This window comes from Mus caroli, unplaced genomic scaffold, assembly GCF_978045245.1.
Source record: "Mus caroli unplaced genomic scaffold, Mus_caroli_1 scaffold_13, whole genome shotgun sequence".
NCBI lineage: Eukaryota > Metazoa > Chordata > Mammalia > Rodentia > Muridae > Mus > Mus caroli.
Genome location: NW_028227268.1, coordinates 105,163,913 through 105,185,750, shown reverse-complemented (window position 1 = coordinate 105,185,750; position 21,838 = coordinate 105,163,913).

The following is a 21,838-nucleotide window of genomic DNA, read 5'->3' as shown; positions in this document are numbered from 1 at the left end:
GAGAACATGCTTCCAGCTGGATTGCATACTGTTCTTGTATTTTATAAATACACATCTGTATTTAGGATTCACCCCACATTGCTCAAGGTAATGAACAGACAGAGCAGTTGCTTCTGTCATGATTGCTGGATAATATGTCCTGAAAGGATGAATCCACCTACATCTGGCTACTGCTGCCCACCCACAGTTCTTAAATATAAAGTCATACCTACCTGACCTGCTTTTGTGACTCCCTTTCTGCGACTACTGTCCTTACTTTGTCGAAGAGGCTTGGATCTTTGTAAGTGATTATGGAATTTTCTCTCCTCTGCTGTTCTCACTGTCACAACCACTCTAATGAACAGGTTGGTGTGGATGAATATATTCACATTGTGCAACCAATATCCAGAACTTGATTCGACAAACTAAAACAATGGGCTCCAACCTCCTCATCTCTGCTTGCCTCCTATATCTAGAAACCTCCATGCCAGTTTAGTCTTAGGTTGTTTTCTTTTATATAATTTTTTGACTCATGCAAGTGAAATAAAAGAGTTTGTCTTTTTGTGATGGTTTAGTGGATACAGTGCTATCCAGTTTCCTACATGCTGCAGTTTGTGGCAGTATTTCCATTTTTAAAAGAATGAATGCTATCCTACTGTAAGCACATCTCAAAATTTGTGTATCATTCATTCACATATTGATGGACATTTAGGTTGCTTCTACCTCTTGCCTGTTGTGACCTATTCTGATGTAAATATTGGTGAAGAACTATCTTCTAGGTCTTATTTTATATATGTACTCAGAAGTTGAATTGGTGGATAATATGCTGTTAACCTTTAATATTTGGGGATCGGTGACAGTCTTTTCCAAACAATGCCAACAACTGGAGACCACGTATTCAGATGCCTGAGACTTATGGAGGATGTCTCATTAAAACCACTACAGAGTCTAACTTCATGTTTCTCTGTGTGTTTGTCCATCATTTCCCCTTATCATTTGTTCAAAAGTGTCTTTCTTACCCTCTCTTTCTCAGCTTTGATTCAGCTGTGTATAAACTTTAGTCCCCTATCTCACACCTTTTACCCCTCCTTTCTATAGGAAAAACAACAACAACAACAACAACAACAAAAACTATTCCAGCCCCACTTCCCACATTGTACTAATCTGGTTTCTCATTTCTCCCTGTAATCACATGGGCAGTGCTCATACGTGCCTTCACTGATACTCTAAGCTTGCTTTATATGAAGAAATGTCCCATTATTAGTGAATTAGTGCAAAAGTTGCAGTAAAAGTCAAATGCGTAGCACATTTGTTTTCAGTTCCTAAATGGCTGTTTTGCTATTCCAGGGTTACTGACAAATTCAGCATCAGGGTCATGTGGGGCATTGAAGAAGCTACTCAGATACTAACAAATGAGGGCCTGAAGCCACAGCTTTCTTCTCTGTATGAGTATGAGAACCCAAAACGCCAGTGCTTCTGTTGATTTCATGCCAATAATGAGTATGAAACTATTACTACTAGTTGATTTTCAACACTAATAGTGGTGTATATTATAGAAGACTATGTGCCAAGCCCGTTTTTAGTATTTTTTTATAACTTAACTCACTTAATGCTCACACACTCTGCACAAGATTCACTATTGCAATTTTTCTCTTGTTAATCATGGCACAGAAATGTAAGTAAAACAAAACCCAGCAGCTCTGCTGGGGTAGGTTAGACCAAGGCAGACTACCTCCAGGGTCCATGTTATTCAACTCTTGATATCTTCACTCTAGCACACTGTCCCCCTTGGGAAGCCCAGGAGCCTTGCTCTCTGTAGTAGGCACGGGTGGGGAGGAGAGGACAAGCTCCATGTCTTGTACAAAGTGTCTACTTTAAACCGGGGTCAAGATGAAGGCTTGGGAAGATCTTTTCTTCTTTGTTCTCTTCCCTTAAAAGCCACAAGTTGTCCACACTTGTAGATGACCAAAGGCAGCTAAAAGAGTTTCCTGAAAGGAACTCCTTTCTAAAGGCAAATCCTACTTGGTCAGTCAAGGCCATTGGTCAAGATGCAGGTGACTGGCAAGACACCAAAAAAATAGCTAACCTTGCAAATGATGCCTTTACTTTATAAGTTGAGTAGATAGAAGCAGAGCATGGATCTGTGTAATTTTGGAGAGTTTTTCCTACTCCGAGTGCCCACATATCAAAGACGTTTGCAGACTATTGCAGTCTATTGTAAATATCAGGGCGGTAAGTCATGCTTTTAGCTGATGGCCCTTTAAGGAATGCAACATTTATATAGGTTAGTTGGGGAAACAAGTTTGAAATAACAAATGAATTCCAAGGATGTGAATACTCAGAATAGGAAAATAAGTTTCTTTTTTGAGAAATATGAAATCTTAGGGCTACTAATCCATCCAATACAGTTCTAAAAGTCCTACAAAGAATGAGCGCTGTCATTTAGGACTGAACACCTTGGGGGAATCTTCTCTGTTTGCCCAGAACTCAGCACAGTTCAGAGGTGCCATCTCACACACCTTGACAGCTCAAACTCTGGACTTTTATTAGTGAGTGAAAAGCCCCTGTGGAAGAATAAAGTGTTCAAACTCTCCTGGCACTTGGAACGTGCCAACTCCTTGACCCCTTCGCTACCTAAGACATAACAGCATTGAAGGCTGAGACCTGAGTCACTGAGAATTACGGAGGGTGACTGGCTTAATTCAGTGACCTTATCAAACAGAGAGGGACAGAAAAGCCACCCCACACTCATTCAGGTTGTTAAAAAGATTCACTGGGTGTGACAATATTAAGTTTTATGTCACCCCAGGTAGAAACAGCATTAAAGGCCACTCATGGTGCTCAGCATCTCTGAAGGAGGAAGTCTGAACTTTTGATCTCAGGAAGCAGAAATACAAAATCTACCCTTCCATTAGCAGCTGAAGTCTGCAAGGACAGGACTCGGCCTGACTCTGGATTTAGCGGATATTAGCTTTCTGTGGTATGTAAAGCAGTGAGTGAATGTTCAGGCACTACACAAAGGAGTTTTGCCCTCTCAGTTGCATGAATGTTAACAAAGAACCCTGGGAAACTCTAGTTTCCTTACCCATAAAATGGGCCAACAGTTCCTAGCTGAGATGAGATTTTATAAGGGGTGTCCTGTAACATGCAGGCACATTTTCAAATATTGCTCCTGGGAATGACAGTGGTTAGAGGCCAGCAATGCTGCAAACTACCCTCCAGGATATGGAGCAGCACTTACTTCAATATGACAATCATACGAAGGCTGGTCTGAAGAAAACCTGAGCTGGGGATATTTTGAGAATCCAGTATACTATCTCATGCAGGATCTCTTCAGAGTTCATCATCAAAGCAAGTCTCTACTACTAATGCACGTATATTTTCATAAGACACTACAGAGTTTCTACCTATCGACAAATCAACTTCTACTTCTAATTAAATAATTCACATACATATAATTTATAAATGATGTGCACACTAAATTTTACCTGTTGTATATTCATGTATCTCCAAACACCTTACGGAAATAAGCCAGGTTCAGTCTGAGAATCATGGTAGGGGTGATGCTGGGGAGACTCCACAGACTCAAGGCCATGCTTGACACGAGACTGACTCTGGGTCTGAATGGTGCGACTACAGCATTGTTTGCGGCCCAGTTCCAGAATCCTCTGTCCTCCTGTTGCCTTTATGAAGGAAAAACAAGACGGTCTCTATAGTCCTCCACTTAACTGGCTTATTTCATGGCTGGACAAGCACAGATTCTTCCACTTCTTTTTATATCCTTAACCGAGCCATAAGTATCCCTAAAGGAAACATGGAAAGCTGATGACAGTGCAGTATCCAAAAGAAACATTTTCCAGACAGGGTGATCTTAGTTGCAGGTGAGACCAGTAGTTAAGCAACAAGCAATGGGTGTCCTTACCCAAAGATCACTGTGATTTGCCTATGGATAGAAACTTGTTTCCTTGAAATCCATTTCCTTCCAGACATAACCCAGCCTAAAGTTGAGCAAAATAGTACACACTGTAATTGAGAGAGGCATGTCTGACTGTAGTCAAGCAGCCTTTGGCCCCCAATCTATCTTGTCTAGTTTGGTGCCTCCCAATGTCTTACACACCATGTTTAGGACCAGAGCTTACAGTAAGTGACTAGCTTGCATTTTTCATCTTATCCAAATTTCATCAGGACCCTCCAAACCCTCCTTCTCCCTCAGATGCTTCCTATATAGTTAGGCCAATGTTCCTTAAACACTGAACAGTTTGTCAGAACCACACAAATGCTTGTTGATACATTGGATTTCATCTCTAGAGTTTCTGGTGTAGAATGGCTGGGTTTTGCTCCAAGAATTAACATCTCTTACAGTTTCCACTGTCAATGCCCAGGACCACCCTGAGGAACTGCAGCTTTATGTCAAATCTCAACTCAAGACTTTACAATTTAGATTATTAGCACTAATCATCGTCAATGTGTGGACCATAGATCAGTTACATGCACATTAGAAACCATGAACCAATTCCTGCTTCCTGATTGAGATGCACTGCATCCGATGCCTGGGAGGAAGGAACTCCACACGTTTACTCTCAGCTCTGGAGAAGCAAAGGCAGATGGACTCCTTTGAGTTCAAGGCCAACCTGATCTACATAGTGGGGCACAGTTTAGCCAGGAAAATAATGTCTCAAAGAAGAAGTGACCTCGAGGAGACTGGATTTTAAGCAGATTTTTCTTACGTAAATATAATGTACAAATACTCTGTGATCGACTGGTTGATGCCTATACTACCGATTGAAGCCTAAATATTACCATAATATATATTGTTTTTATTAGGCTAGTCATTTTTTGTATCTCTGTTATATTTTGAACTTTATAACGTGCTACCCAGTGTAAAATTCTGAATTTGAAAATACCTTTAAACTCTACATTGGTGAACATATCACTATTACTATTACTAACAATGAATCTGCCCCCCAAAAGTTATCTAAAATCAGTTTCTCTATAGCTTTTTGATGTTGCTGTTGTGATTTTTTTGCCTCTAACACATTTATTATAAAGATAAACACAAATTCAACAAGGACTTGTTTATTAGAACCAGATAAACACATAAAAGTGTCCCATGGTATCTGTGGAGCCTGTATCCACACGTTCAACCGAGTCAACTTCAAAACATTCAGAAAAATGGTTGCATCTGCTCTAAACACAGAACAGAACAGCTTTCTTCATAGCCTTTGTCATCATTCTCTAAACAATACAGAATGACAACTATTTTATATAACATTTACATTGTTTTATATGTTGAAATGCCCAGGATGATAGCCTCAGATTCTATGCAAATAACATGCTATTTTATGCAAAGAACTTCTGTAATTCAGATTTGGTGTCCCCAAGTAGTCTTGAAATAACTTTTCAAGGTTCAGAATAGTAACTGCCTATGCATCTGTGGCACAGAAAATATGTCATTAGAAGCTGTATAGTAACTAGAGAGATAGTACAGTGGTTAAGAGTACTTGCTGTTGGGCATTTCATCAAAGGTCCCTCCCTATGAGTCCTGGGAGTCTCTCACCACAGGTCTCTGGGGCATTCTGGGGGGGGAGGTCCCTCTAACCTCCTATTTCCTGAGGTTGCCTGTTTCCATTCTTTCTGCTGGCCCTCAGGGCTTCAGTCCTTTCCCCTCACCCAATACGAGATCAGGTTCCCTTTACCCCCACTCCCACACCACTCTGTCCACTTTCCCTCCAAAGTCCCTCTGTCCCTCCCCACTTGTGATTGCTTTCTTCTCTCTCACAAGTGGGATTGAGGCATTCTCATTTGGGCACTTCAGCTTGTTGAGCCTTTTGAATTCTGTGGATTGAAATTATGTGTATTCTGTATGAGGGGTTTGTTTGTTTGTTTGTTCGTTTGTTTGTTTGTTTTTGTTTTTTGGCTAATATCTACTTATTAGTTAGTATATACTATGCATGTCCTTTTGGGTCTGAGTTACCTCACTCAGGATGATATTTTCTAGTTCCATCTATTTGCCTGCAAAAGTCAGGAAATGCCTGACAGTGGGGAGAGGGAACTTATAGACGTCCAGCAGGCACACATCCCACAGTCATACTTTTGACCCATAATTGTTTCTGTGTGAAAGAATTACAGGGATGGAAATGGAGAGGAGCCTGAGGAAAAGAAGGTCCAGTGACAGGCCCAAAGTGGGATCCAGCTCAAGGGGAGGTCCCAAGGCCTAACACTATTACTGAGGCTATGGAGCGCTCACAAAAAGGGACCTAGCATGACTGCACTCTGAAAGACCCAACAAGCAGCTGAAAGAGTCAGGTGTAGTTATTTGCACCCAACCAATGGACAGAAGCTGCTGATCCCTGTTATTGAATTAGGGAAGGCTGAAAGAAGCTGAGGAGAAGGGTGATTCTGTAGGAGGACCAGCAGTCTTAATTAATCTGGATTCCCGAGATCTTTCAAACACTGGACCACCAAACCGACAGTATACACCAGCTGATATGAGGCCTTCAACACACATACAATAGAGGACTTCCTGGTCTGTGTTCATTCAGAGATGATGCACCTAACCCTCAAGAGACTGGAGCCTCCAGGAAGTTTAGAGGTTGAGTGTGGTAGGGGATGGGATCATCCACATGGAGATGGGGTGGGATGGGGAGGAGATGTGGGATGTGGAGCAGTTGGAGGGTGGATAGGGAGGGGCATGGAATATAGAGTGTAAAAAAATGAATTACAAATAAAATTAAATTTAAAAAAAAAAGAGTGTTTGCTATGTTCTTCCAGAGGATCAGGGTTCAATTGCCAGCACCTATCAGGCAGCTAAAAACCTGTCAATCTAGCAGATACCCTCTTCTGGCTTCCTTGGGTATCCCTGCTCATGTGCACACGTGCACCCAGGCACAAATAGACATATAAATGAATAAAAATAAAACTTAAGAAAATACATCTCCTTCTCCCCTTGCCCATTTCCCTGTCCTTCCATGGCCATCTTATTTTGCTTTCCCACTTTTTTCCCCCTTCTGCCTTCATATCACCGGTTTATGACTTCCTTGCCTTGCCATACCCCCATGACCTCGTACAGGGTTTCTAACTTCTATGAGAACTCTAGTTTAAACATACATTCTGAAGATTCAAAGCTAGCAACCACACATGAGTCATAGTATGAGATGTTTGTCTTTCTGGGACTAGATTACCTCATTTAGGATGATTACTTCTTGGGCTGGAAAGGTTGCTCTGTAGTTAAAACCACCATACTGCTCTTTCAGAGGATCTGGTTTCAGGGTTCAGATCTCAGTACTTAAATGGCAGCTCACAACCATTTGTAATTTAAGATACCCTCTTCTGGCCTCTATGGGCACTACATGTAAATGGTATACATATATACACACAGCCTAAGCACTCATATAGGATTTTATTTTATTAGAAAATGATTGTTTACAACTCCATTTATGTACAAAGTTCATAAGTTTACTTTTCTTTTCAGCTGAATAATATTCCATTGTATATATAAGCCACATTTTCATTATTCATCCACCGATGAACATCTAGTCTGTCTCCATTTCCTGTTTCTGTGCATAGAATAATGAACATGGCTAAGGAGATACCTCTATAGTATACTGTAGAGTCCTTTTGGAAGATAAAGGCTGCACAGATGTTCACAGGAATGTCTAAAGAACACAATTTTCCATGTGTGAAAAGCAGCCTGCATGAGCCAGCAGTTTACTTTGTGATTTCTTGGCAAATTTTGTTTTCTGGAACTAGGCAGGGAGGGTTGAGTGTGGTGTGAAGGCCACATGCACAGAAGAGTAAATGGGACACAAATAGTTTAGAGCAGTGGCTCTCAACCTATGAGTCATGACCCCTTTGTGGACCAAATGACCCTTTCACAGGGGTCACCTAAGATCATCTGCAAATCAGATATTACTACAATTCATAAGAGTAGCAAAATTTTAGCTATAGAGTAACAGTACAAATAACATTATGGTTGGAAGTCACCACACCATGAGGAACTGTATTAAGTGGTCACAGCATTAGAGAGGTTGAGAACAAATGGTATAGAGAATTGTATTTTAGATGAAAGAAGAAAGCTTACTTTGAATTATATCCAGAAACTTGTGACATGATATAGCCTTGCAAGAAAAAAATAAAAACCAAAAACCAAAAACTAAAAACCAAAACCAAAACCTACAAAATCCTTTAATGTCATCCTTCTTATGTACTTCACATGTTACCCCAGGGGTTTGGGGCATCAGCAATAGAACAAGGATGTTTAAATAGCAGTGCCATTATGACAAAGCAAAGGGGTTATGGGAAAATCCTTTAGCTCAGCAATCACCGAGGTGGAAGTCTTTCTTTGTACCAATGGAGAGCCATAATTCTAAGAACTATGGTTTGATATTGTTACTTCCAGAGTAGAAAGGCACTTTTATTTTGAGAAGTTCCTCCAGAATAGCAATTTTTGGAACCAGATGAGGAAGCTGGCCTGCTGGGAGATTGAACTCCCAAAGTTGCTCAGACACAGGCAGTGGGATGAGGCTGGACACTGTGAAGAAGAGCTCCTGAGGGATTTCACAGTCATCCTCCAGGTTTGAAAACTCTGGGAGAGCAAGCCAAGGCATGTTCAGCTGAAACTATAATGAAAAGAATGACTGTCAGACTTCATATAAGAAAGATTCATAGAACTAGGGGAGAAATCAAAAAAATGTGGACGATTGTGATTCTTAAGTTTGCTGGATAAGAATGAAAGGCTCCAGTGAAATCTGAGTATCACATGGCAATGAACTATCTACAACTGTGTCCCAAACACTGTGTGAGACTTGCTTACACTAAGTACTCGATGTTTGCCTTACATTGGTGTTTCATGGATGTCTACTTGAATATCTTGGGTCTGATAATCATGCGTGAGCGGGATAATGCCTGGGAACTGAGTGGGGTTATAGGAAGCAGTTGGTGTAGATGAACAGGGGGACAGACCGTAGAGGAATAGTTGTTCAACTCTAAGGAATGTATGTGTATGTTGTGGGCATGCACATGCACATGTGTGGGTGTGGTGTATGCTTGCATTTTCCTGGAAATAGGTCAGCAGGGGAAAGCAGGATGAGAAAACAAGGGAGATGGTCTCACACACAGCTAAATACTCTCTGCCCAAAGGCTAAAAACCAAACGTCTGCAGGTTTTGTAGTTACAACAGAGAATCACTGTGATCTTTGATAAGTTCCTGTCCTGTAGGAGGCGCTGTGAATGCAGGTGAGATAAGAGTAGCTCCCTTCTCTTTGCCACATATGTAAACAAGGTCACTTGGGCAGTTTATAAATCCCAGGATTGATGGAAGAGCCCGAGCTGCATTTCTGCTCCATTATGTCAATATGAAGGAAAAATCCAAACAGCTCTTTCAATATTGGAATTCATTTCTAATTTCTTTGGAAGTGTTTCACACTAATGATCTGACCTAATATTAGAAGCACTGATTGCAGCTTGCACTTGGTTTCCAAGTCGCCAAACACACAAGTGTTTTCTTTTCAGGCTGAGAGCATGATCCTTCAATTGAGTCTGCAGAAATTAGCAAGTTCAGACATCAGCCATTTCTTTCTTATGTTTAACCCGAAGCCCAGGGACTCCCCAGGATTTATTCTGCAAGGAAAACAAGGGCAACACAGCACAGCAGGGGTCTGAGGAGCCCTCAGCCTGGGCCAGAGACTCTGCATGACTTTTGTGATCCTCCTTTCTCATTCAATTGGCAAATGAATGGAGCTGTAATTATCATTGCAGGGAGATGTCCACTGCACTTAAATGAGCCTGTGTATTTTGCTAAGTCAATGAACACAACTCAAGAAGAACCAGAACTGCAGAGGGTGGGTGACCTGTTTAGCACAGCGTTCTTATTCCCAGAGGCCTCTGACATCTTTCTAGAAGTGATCCAATGCTGGTGCTGTTGAAGCACAGGGCAGAGCCCCCAAAGATAACACGAGTTGAGGGGAATGCTGTCAATGTGTAAATTTAGTAACCCCACATTAGAGACTTCCACATTATGCAGCTGGCCCTGTCCTTATTGTGTTGATTTCCTCCAGTGTGTATAAGAGGTGATATTCAAAACCATGTCTTAGAGTGAAAAGGGTCAGACTTTTCTACAACAAACTCAGCAGTGATTCCCTAGTGGTATAAATCAATAACTGCCCAAATGTGACCTCTTTCCTACAGCTGTCGAAATTCCCACCATTAGTATCCCTTTTGGGGCCAGATAAAAAACAAAAGAAAATTACATACTGTTTGAAACAGATTAGATACTGACAGGGAAAGCAGGCAGACACCAATTCTTCCTGGGCAGTTCATTTTAGCAACTACTGTAGAAAGCTGTTGAGAAGACTTATTTCTCAGTGTTCATTCATTCATTCATTCAAGTGTAAATGAAGCTATATTCTAGATACAATGGCAGGCACTGTTTCAGTTGTATATAAAATATACTATGATACTTGCCTTCCCAGAATGAAAAATAGAAAGAAAGAAAGACAAACAGACCTGTGGAAGCCAGAGTATCTAGTTCTTGATCATGGAAAATAATGAGGAAAATAATGACAACCTGTTTCTGGGACAAAATTCAGGATGGCTCATTCAACATAGAGCATGGCATGCAAGGCAGTGAGCTGAAAGAAAATTGTTTTATGCAGAGGAAGAATGGGAGTAATGGCCTGTTGGGGAAAGTACAGTCCTTCCCAGGAACCACAGCTGGAATGAAGTAGGAACTAATGGAACATTGAGAGGAGGATGAGGATGTGGAAGTAGGAGGGATAAACGGAAGTAGGCAGGGCAAAAGGACAGGGTGGATTATCCTTGCAGCCAAAACCAACAGGTGAGTTGTAAAAACAGAGACTATTAGAACGGAAGGGTCACCAAAGGGACTGAGGTGAATTTCAACTTTGCCCAACATGTGTTGAGCCTGATAGTTTACTCTCCGTGTTAAACTGTGTCTGCCTTGAACTCCACTCCAGGAACCCAATACCACCTCTATATTTGTGTCATGCTGAATAGGCTTCAGGTCCACAAGAGAATAAAGAAAAACAAAGCTGAGTTGCCATTTAAGCATATCAAAAGTATTTTCTCAAACCCGAATGGAGACTGAGCTACAGACTGTAGATCTCTGGCCAAGTTACTGTCGCTCCCAAAGGTTGCTGTCGTTGAGCGCTGACTTTCTCCCACCATCATCTTTGCTGAATGAGTTCCCTGTCTTGGCAGCAGGTCATCAGAAGTCACTGATTAACAGCTGCTGCTACAGAAGTTTGGAGTTTTGCTTTCTGGAACATGAAAGTGAGCTTCCTTTATGATATTTTAATTAGAGTGTAAATATTGAAACCCCACAAACATGGTGATTTATAGCTGACAGGTTTGCACTTGCTGTGAGAGGCCCCAAGTCTGGTTACTTCCAGCCTCCATCCATCCCTGTCTCAAGCTATGGGGCTGTTTCCAGACGCTTCTTATTGGATTTACGCACAAGAGCAGCACACAGCAAAATTACCTTCTGACTTCCCAGTTCTGCCTCAATACCTCTTTCCTGTCACTTTTCTCCTCCCCTTCTATCCCAAAGCAGTGTGTAATCTTAGCTTGTCCTAGAACTCCCCCACTGAGATTGGCCTGCTGTGGGTCATAGTCACATTCTATTAACACTGTCTGTCTGCAAACTCTAGTCTCATTCACCAAGCAACCAGACTAAAGAAGATGTATTCTAGAGCGACAAGTTTAGCAAATATTGTGACTACACAGACTGGGTGGGTTTTCCTTACCTTTTTAAAGGTATAGTGGGGCAGCAGTGAGTACACCAAAAATCATTGCTATAACAGTCACTACAGAAGAGGAGAAGAGTCCAAGTGAGATGTATACAAATTAGTCAAAAACTTAACAGGAAAACTGAATCCATGGCTTAGTTGGTAGAGTATTTACCCACCATGCACAAAGTCATGGTTTCAATCTCCTATAAAGCTAGCATAAACCAGGTACTCTGATAAACACCTGTTATTCCAATACTTGGGAGATGGAGCCAAGGAAAATCAGAATGGCAAGGCCATTCTATACTACATGAGACCCCGCCACAAGCAAAGCAAAACAATACAAAACACAATAAATGTTTTCTGTTTTAAAAGTTAACTACAAATTCCACTAAGTAGTATAAAGATGATAAAAATACTTTCCATCTGGAAGAGATTGACTTGAAGTTTCTATGGTCAAAAGGACAAGGGCTTTGCTTGCTTTCTCCAACCTCCCTGTATGTGACCCCTTCATTTCTGTCTATTTTGGAAGACTAACTTTTTCCTTATTTTCATGATATATTTACTTTTCTATAATTTAAAGGTGACCAAATCATCTCTGTTTTTAAATTGATTCATTGAAAAATTAACACCTCGATCTACATTCTAGAAAATTAGAATCAGATTGGTCCAATTTGGGTCACATTTGATCTTGGTAAAAATCAGTATTGGGCATTCAGTTATCACCTAGGATTATCGCTTTGGTTTCTATCACTATGGACAGAGGGATACTTTTTGCAGAAAATAGAAGCATGTGAGCTAGGAACGTGCTTCAATAAATTCCTGCCTCAAGTGGCTTCTGTGTTATTATGGGAAAAGAGAAATAAAATAAAGACAGCAAACATAAGCTCGTTCATTGTCTTCAATAAAGTTGCAGTCTCAGAGATTAATATAGACATCCATGTAAATATTTCCCAAACCTACATTGTTGATTCATAGACAGTACCTTTAGTGTAGATCAGATGCATTGTCTCAAGAACCCAGATAAGGAAATGATAGTGTTTGTTGGAGGACACTGCTATTAAGGTTGCAGTCCACCATCTCTGGATAGCTCTCCAAGCTCATCACAAAGTGGAGGACTCCCTTTTTCTCTTCCTGACCTTGTTTTGAAAATGTCTGTGAGCACAACAGATGCTCCCTGCACGTGCTGCATGACTCAGCACATAAATCCTGCGGGTTTTTTTCCTCCCACTCATATGATAATTAGGTACTGCGTTATGACCAACCAGCCCTTTCTACCTGTACCCTTAAGAGCCCTTATATACCCTGCCTATGGAAAATAAAGTAGAGTTGTCTCACTGAAGCTGACTCTTGGAAATTCTCCAGTCATACTCATGGCCATCTGAACCCTGCTCGATGCTTCTTCTCACTGTGTCCTTAAAGGCCACTTGACCAGTGACCGCTGAGGGATAGGAAATCCACAAGTATTACATTTGTGAAATAATCTAAATTTATTTCAGTGGGAAGATGAATTTTAATATACAAAAGAAAGAAAGAGAGAAAGAAAGAAAGAAAGAAAGAAAGAAAGAAAGAAAGAAAGAAGGAAGGAAGGAAGGAAGGAAGGAAGGAAGGAAGGAAGGAAGGAAGGAAGGAAGGGAGGGAAGCAAGAAAGCAAAGCAAGAAAGCAAGAAAGAACAAAAGAAAGAACGAAAGAATGAAAGGAAGGAAGGAAGGAAGGAAGGAAGGAAGGAAGGAAGGAAGGAAGGAAGGAAGGGACAACAGCAGCAAAACCCAAACTTCATGACCCAGGGTCATGGTTTTCTTGGAGATGTTACAAAGAACCAGAGACCAGAACTTAGATGGCTTCATTAGAAGGGTAAGTGACCCGTGATTATACCTAAGGGGAGTTGGTATTCTTGTAGATGTATCCATTCACATAGGATGGCAGTAAACCAAAGAAAAGGTTCTGTCAGCATGAACTGATAAGAACATCAATAAAGAAACAAAGGGATTTTTTGATTCAATATGTGTCAATAAGCTAACAATGATGCGAGCTTCTAAGCTCAGAACTTAAAACCTGGCTAGCCAAAGAAAACTCCTGAAATGCAATCCTATGGTGATTTAGTACATTTTCAAGGGCCCCCAGAAGAGGAAGCAATATTTCTTTAATAACACTTGCAAATTTAAGACTTTTCAGTTGCTATAGTCATGTTTCTTCATATTTTAAGCAGTTGTCCTGAGGCTGGAAGACAGTACTTAAAGATAACCACAGGTATGGCAAATATTAGTTGGGGTCTGTTGCATCTGAACTGGCATCCCACTGTTTTGGTGTGAGACTGTCCCCAATAAAACTTATGAATTTGAACACTTGGTTCTCAGGTTGGTGGCACTGTTTGAGAGAGGTTTAGGAGGTATGGTCTTTCTTAGAGGAAGTGTGTCACTAGAAGGGAGCTTTGAGAATTTATTTATTTTTTTTTGAAATTAAGCAAATAATTATATTTGATTAGTTGTTATATTACAGAAGGAATATATTGCATATATGACAAAAAATAAGTATGCTTTCCCTGAAAAAAGTCAAGAAATATTTACTCTAGAGAATATTTGTAAGTGAGGACAAATAGGTAAAGTGATTGTCATAAAATGTACTTTTTTTTTTAAGTTCTTTTTTTTTTGATTTTTAATATTTTTATTACATATTTTCCTCAATTACATTTCCAATGCTATCCCAAAAGTCCCCCATAGCGCCCCCCACTTCCCTACCCACCCATTCCCATTCTTTTGGCCCTGGCATTCCCCTATATTGGGGCATATAAAGTTTGCAAGTCCAATGGGCCTCTCTTTCCATTGATGGCCGACTAGACCATCTTTCGATACATATGCAGCTAGAGACAAGAGCTCCGGGGTTCTGGTTAGTACATCATGTTGTTCCAACAATAGGGTTGCAGATCCCTTTAGCTCCTTGGGTACTTTCTCTAGCTTCTCCATTGGGAGCCCTGTGATACATCCAATAGCTGACTGTGAACATCCACTCCTGTGTTTGCTAGGCCCCAGCATCGTCTCACAAGAGACAGCTATATTTGGGTCCTTTCAGCAAAATCTTGCTAGTGTATGCAATGGTGTCAGCGTTTAGAAGCTGATTATGGGATGGATCCCTGGATACGGCAGTCTCTAAATGGTCCATCCTTTCATCACAGCTACGAACTTTGTCTCTGTAACTCCTTCCCTGGGTGTTTTGTTCCCAATTCTAAGAAGGTGCACAGTGTCCACACTTTGGTCTTCATTCTTCTTGAGTTTCATGCGTTTAGCAAATTGTATCTTATATCTTGGGTATCCTAAGTTTTGGGCTAATATCCAGTTATCAATGAATACATATTGTGTGAGTTCTTTTGTGATTGTGTTACTTCACTCAAGATGATGCCCTCCAGGTCCATCCATTTGGCTAGGAATTTCATAAATTCATTCTTTTTAATAGCTGAGTAGTACTCCATTGTGTAAATGTACCATAATTTCTGTATCCATTCCTCTGTTGAGGGACATCTGGGTTCTTTCCAGCTTCTGGCTATTATAAATAGGGCTGCTATGAACATAGTGGAGCATGTGTCCTTTTTTACCGGTTGGGACATCTTCTGGATATATGCCCAGGAGAGGTATTGCTGGATCCTCCGGTAGTACTATGTCCAATTTTCTGAGGAACCGCCAGACTGATTTCCAGAGTGGTTGTACAAGCTTGCAATCCCACCAACAATGGAGGAGTGTTCCTCTTTCTCCACATCCTCGCCAGCATCTGCTGTCACCTGAATTTTTGATCTTAGCCATTCTGACTGGTGTGAGGTGGAATCTCAGGGTTGTTTTGATTTGCATTTCCCTGATGATTAAGGATGTTGAACATTTTTTCAGGTGTTTCTCTGCCATTCGGTATTCCTCAGGTGAGAATTCTTTGTTCAGTTCTGAGCCCCATTTTTTAATGGGGTTATTTGACTTTCTGGAGTCCACCTTCTTGAGTTCTTTATATATATTGGATATTAGTCCCTTATCTGATTTAGGATAGGTGAAGATCCTTTCCCAATCTGTTGGTGGTTTTTTTGTCTTATTGATGGTGTCTTTAGCCTTGCAGAAGCTTTGTAGTTTCATGAGGTCCCACTTGTCAATTCTCGATCTTACAGCACAAGCCATTACTGTTCTATTCAGGAATTTTTCCCCTGTGCCCATACCAGCATCATTCCTACTAGCTCTTTTGGCTTCATGCTTATGTTTCCAAATGTGGTTGGTCTGTTGCTTTCTGCCTCTTTCCTGCCATTATGGACTCTGGAACTGTAGGCCATAGTAAATTATTTCCTCTCTAAGTTACCTTGGTCATGATGGTATTGGTTTATCACAGAGACACCCACACTGAACAGAAATGAGAGGCATCCTTTGTCTAAGAAAAGGTGAATAAAAGGAACCATGCTTTTTATTTTTTCAAATATCAAGAGATACTATGTATCTGTTTTGAAGTCTAAGCTGGGAATATCTCATCTATAATATAAATAGGATAGCACCACTTGACACCTGTCTGAAGTAGACATTTCTCAGCAACTTGTTAGTGGTCATTTAAGTCCATTGGAAATAACTATGAGAGCTCCTTGGAGACTTGAAAGGCATCAACAAACTCTTCCTATATCATTTGTTTTCTCAATCCTAAGATTTTAATTCTTACATTTGTTTTCTCATAGTTAAAAGAAGGCCAGAATGTCTTCTAGGCTTTGAGGAAGTGAACTTTTATTACTATCCACAACTCGAAGAAACCTATTTTTGAAAACAACCCCAAGATGGAGCATGGTGTTATCAGCACTTCACCTACTAGAATGAAAAAAAATGAATAAAGAATTTGTGTTTCATTCAATAGACTTTTAATGTTAGTTGTAACAATCCTCAGTGGGAAACTATTTAATGCTCTTCCTTTAATCAAAAATAAATTCCTCAAAAGTGATTCTGATAAAAAGAAAGTACAATGCAAAACTGGTCCTCAAATCCAGAAAAATAAAGCAAAGCTGATTGAGTATAATCTAAGTATGGTATCAAGGCTTTGATAAACACAATGAAATCTCAAATAGCAAATTGCTTGACCAGGAAGACAATGGAATAATCCGGAACAAGCTGAGAGCTGACTATTTTTTTCCAGAAACTTAAATGTGAATAAACTGCCCAGGCGTTGTTCCATATGAGAATTTTCAATCCTTCCATTCTATTATCCTCCTGTATCTGCCTTGAAGTCTATTCTGAGAATTAGTTATGCCTAGACATTTGGTGAGAAGAGCATTTATCTCAAGGGCGTTTTCTTTAATGGTTAATTTTCCGATAGAGGGGATAACAACTTTTGGGAACTGACTTCCAAATTTCAGAAATGCTAAAGGAATTTCTACATTCATGGGTAATCACAACTTTAACCATTTGCAGCCTTGGCCATCCACCAGGTATTTCCGACTTTCCCGTAAAGAGTTCTGTAACATTGAATTCCTTTCATTTTGATAATTGAAGGGAGGGAAGTGCACAGCTGCCATCGGTTGATCTCCCTCCCCCCATATATTAACTGATATAAGATCTGTCTGCTTCTCTGTGATCCAGGCCAGCACTCAGATAAGGATTGATATGTGCCATGAATGCTCAGTTATAGGTGTTCTGCTTAGTAGCTGACAAACATGGATAAGTTTTAATTTGTTGTGACTATTTGTTTTGTACCTCTCAGTCTTGATTTTCTCATTTTTAGAATAGATTATTAGTAATTCCTGCCTCAGTGGGTTATATAATCACCACACATTAGCATAAAGTCTGGCCTATTGGTAAGATAGTCTATTTCCCCCTGTTGCCTGGGGAAAATAATTACAAGAGGATAAACAAAAATCTTGGCTCATCTCTCATTGACTAAGCACAGAATATCCATTTTCTCCCAGTGTCTGCTGGTGCACTCTCTGTAATCTGGATTCATTAAGAGATGACAGAGTTCAGGTTCTCTTTCCTTCTTCTGTGGATTAACTCGCCTTCCCTATAGAGGTGGCAGTTCATTCAGGCAGGAATCACTAAAGAAGATTCAGATCCCTTTGGACTGCCATTGAGATGATTTATTTATCCACTTAATTATTTTGGGGGGGGGGGCATGATGTCATTCCATACTAGTCTTCACCCAAAATTAGTATAGAAAAAGTTTTCAGACACATTTCTGTCAGCCGTAGCCAGTCAGAAAGACTTTATGAAAATCTGATTTTCTCTACAATGCATCTGCCAAAGAAGACTAGTTTGGGAGATGCACCATGACTCTTCATGTCCCACATTCCAGTGCTCCAGTCAGGAACCTGTTCTTTTAATCTGTTAAAGCTCGGTTCCCACCAACACATGTGAGTAAAAGCGCAGTTGTTACTTTTCTCAAGCTATGACGAGATAAAGAATACAAATAACTTGGGCAAGAAAGAGTTTATTTTAGCTCACGATTTGTAAGAACAGAAAATAGTTGCTTTGATTACTAAACACCCCCGGAGGCCATGCTCAAAAAGCTTGGTTTCCAACTTCTATTGTAAATGGGGGTGGTGGGGGTAGAATGGACATTTAGGAGATAGAATCTACTAGAACAAAGTGAGTTCAGAGAAAATGTTTATTTGCCGGGGGTTTTGGGGTCCCAGTTTCTCCTTTTCCCCCTATTTGCTTCCTAGGCTCTGTGAAGAGAGAAGTTTCCTTGTCACACATTCATGTCACAGTACCAGCCCAAAGCTATGTGGACTAGCCCATGGCACCATGAAATGGAACTTCTGAAGCTGAGAGCCACATCTTCCCCATGAGACATGGTTATCTTGAATGCTTTGTCCCAGTATAGGTGAGCAGTGCTACTCAAAAGAAGCAAGACCTCACAGTGAATATCTGTGTATGAAAACATTATTCAGGGCTGGTGAGATGGCTCAGTGGGTAAGAGCACCCGACTGCTCTTCCGAAGGTCCGGAGTTCAAATCCGAGCAACCACATGGTGGCTCACAACCATCCGTAACGAGATCTGGCGCCCTCTTCTGGAGTGTCTGAAGACAGCTACAGTGTACTTACATATAATAAATAAATCTTAAAAAAAAAAAAACATTATTCAATATTCCTTTTCAAGGGGTCAGTCACATGTTTGAGATGGGGATAGCATATAGGTGGTACTGCCATTAATATGTCCATATCATAGAAAATTAATTCGTTTTTCATTTTAATGAAAACATGGGTAAGAAGAAACAAAGAACCATTAAATACATTTCTAAGAGCTTTCTAAAAGTTAAAAAAAAAGTTTATTTCCTTTAAATTCTCATAGGCGATGCCAGAGAATTTATTTAGATGAAGCACTTGCTGCCAACAGTTAGACTGCAGTAGAAGCATTGTGTTTGATGCTCTCTTGGAATGTAAAACTAACAAGAGGAATAAGTCACCTTTCTCTAACAGAAGGTTAGATCTATTGAATAAAATGTTAATGGATCAAAAGTGAAGACCTGTGTAGTATCCAGGGTTTCTGGAGGAGACATCTCAGTAGGGATGAATTACTTGCCAAGTGAAATAATTAAAGAGCAATACGCATGTCACAACAGAAGCAGCTGGCCATGACAAGACCAGGTAGATGGGAAATGCTTTACACGATGCAGGCTTCCCAGTTTGTGTTTGCTCTCTTTATACATTTGATCTACACTGTCCAACTAAGGCGAACAAGACATGGGGTCTGCTCACTTAACATTGTGAACATAATAGTTAGTTCTCACTATCTCTGTCATTAAGAATATTTAGATTAAATAAACATTTCTGTTGAAAAATAGACCCAAGGGGAAATAGTCTTTCTGCAGGATATCATTTCTGTGCACTTCTGTAAATGTGCACATCTCCTCTATATCTGTATTAAGTCTCTCTCTAGTCACCAGGTTCTAAGGCTGTACTGACATGCTGGGGATTCAGAGCTTAGTCTTGTTCCATGATAACTCCTTGATATTCCTGTCTCATGGATCTGAGAATCCTTTTGGAGTTTCCCAAATGAATGGTTATCTGATATCTTAGATATTTTCTTTCTTCTTTTTGTATTTATTAAGATTAGCATTTTAAGTTTGTACACAAATTAATAGGATTCATTATGCCATTTTCCATTTTCATACATATATGTTACTGTGCTTTTTTATTTGTGCCTCTCCTCTGCCTTATTCGGGTGTGTACCTTATCCTTCTTTGGATGATTTTCTTCCCTCTCTTCTTATGCTTTACTGACATTGTGAAATTGGTCATCCTACCAGAAATGATTGACAGATTCACCATGCTTTCCATCAAAGTTACAGGGCCATTCTTCTCAGAAATGAAAATAACATCTTAAAACTCCTAGGGAAACACAAAAGACCCTAGATAATGTAAATAACCTTAAGCAAAGAAAATAATGTTGTAGACCTCACTATACCTGATTTCAATTAATACCTTAGAGCCAGAGATAAACATAGGGGCTGGAGAGATGGATCAATGTGTCAGAGCACTTCCTGTTCTTGCTGAGGACCAGTTTGCAGCACCCACAGGTGAGGGAAACTCTTATTTTGCGGAATCTGACACCCTCTTTTAGTCTCCATGGGTACCCACATACATAAATTAAAAGAAAATGGAATAAACTCAAGCATGCATTGGTACAAAAAAATGGATATGTAGATCAGTGGAGTAGAACAGACTGTCTAAGAATAATTCCACACAGCTACAGACACTTGTTCTCTCAGAAAAATGCTACAAAATCACCGTAGAACAACAACAGATTCTTCAATAACCAGTGCTGGGAAAACTGTATCTGTAGAGAAGAATGAAATGAAATCCTTATCTCTCTGTGATGGTTTGCATGAGAGTACTCACCATAGGCTTATGTAACTGAATGCTTAGTTACTGCTTGGTGAACGGTTTAGGAAGGATTAGGAAGTTGAACATTATTGGTGGAGGTTTATCACTGGGTGTGGGTTTGAGGTTTCAAAGCCCATGCCAGGTTCAGTCTTGCTCTTTATGTCTCCATCTTATGAATGAGACGTAAGCTCTTAGCTACTGCTCCACACCATTCCTGCCTGTATACTGCCATGTTCCCCACCATGATAGCCATGGACTAACCAACTGGACCTTCAAGAAAGACCTCTAATTAAATGCTTTTTAAAATAAATTCCCTTGATCATAATGTTTCATCACAGTAATAAAATAATAACTGAGAAAACCCCATTCTGCAAAACTAACCAACCAAATAAATGTATACATAAGTAAATTTCAAATTGTTCAAAGACCTGGACAAATACTTAAAATTATAAAATTGCTAGAGGAAAATGTTGGGAAAATACTACATAATATAAACATAAGCAATGCTTTTCAGGAAATAATAACAACAACTGGCAAATTCTAGCAAAAAGCACTTAAGGTCTTCTGTACATCCAAGAAAATAGTTAATTGAGTGAAGAGACAACCTATAGAATGGAAGAAAAATATTTGCCTGCAATACACCAAAGAGAGGATTAATATCCTGAGTATACAGAAAACTTAAAACAAACAAACAAAGAAACAAATAAGCAAAGAAGTAAAAATAAATATGCTAAGGAACTAAACAAAGAGTTCTAAAAATAAAATGTACATTTACTAAATATTGTAAGTGATGAGCATCCTTAGTCATCAAAGAATTTTATGACCTTGACATTTTGACTCACCTCATTGAGAGTCACTTTTATCAAGAAAGCAAATGATATCAAATGATCACCAAATTCTGGGTGAAGGAGAAATATTTTTCACTGTTGGTAGGAAAGTAAACTGATCAAACATTATGGAAATCAGCTTGGAGGGTTCTCAAAAAACTAAAACCATAGGTACCATGTGACCAGCCCCAAACTCCATATCCTACCAGACTTTCCTGCATATCTATGTCCATGGTGGCTCTCTTCACCAAAGTAAGAAAATGACATCAGCTTAGGTATCCATCCACTAATAAATGTGAAATATGACTCATTTATACAATGGAATTTTATTCAGCCAAAAAAAAAAAATCCGAATTTTAAAGTTCACAGGGAAGCATTGAATTAGAAAGTCTGTCATAAAGTGGAGCGACCCAGGATCAGATAAGGAAACACTGTGTGTGCTCCCTCACGTGGGCTCTAGCTT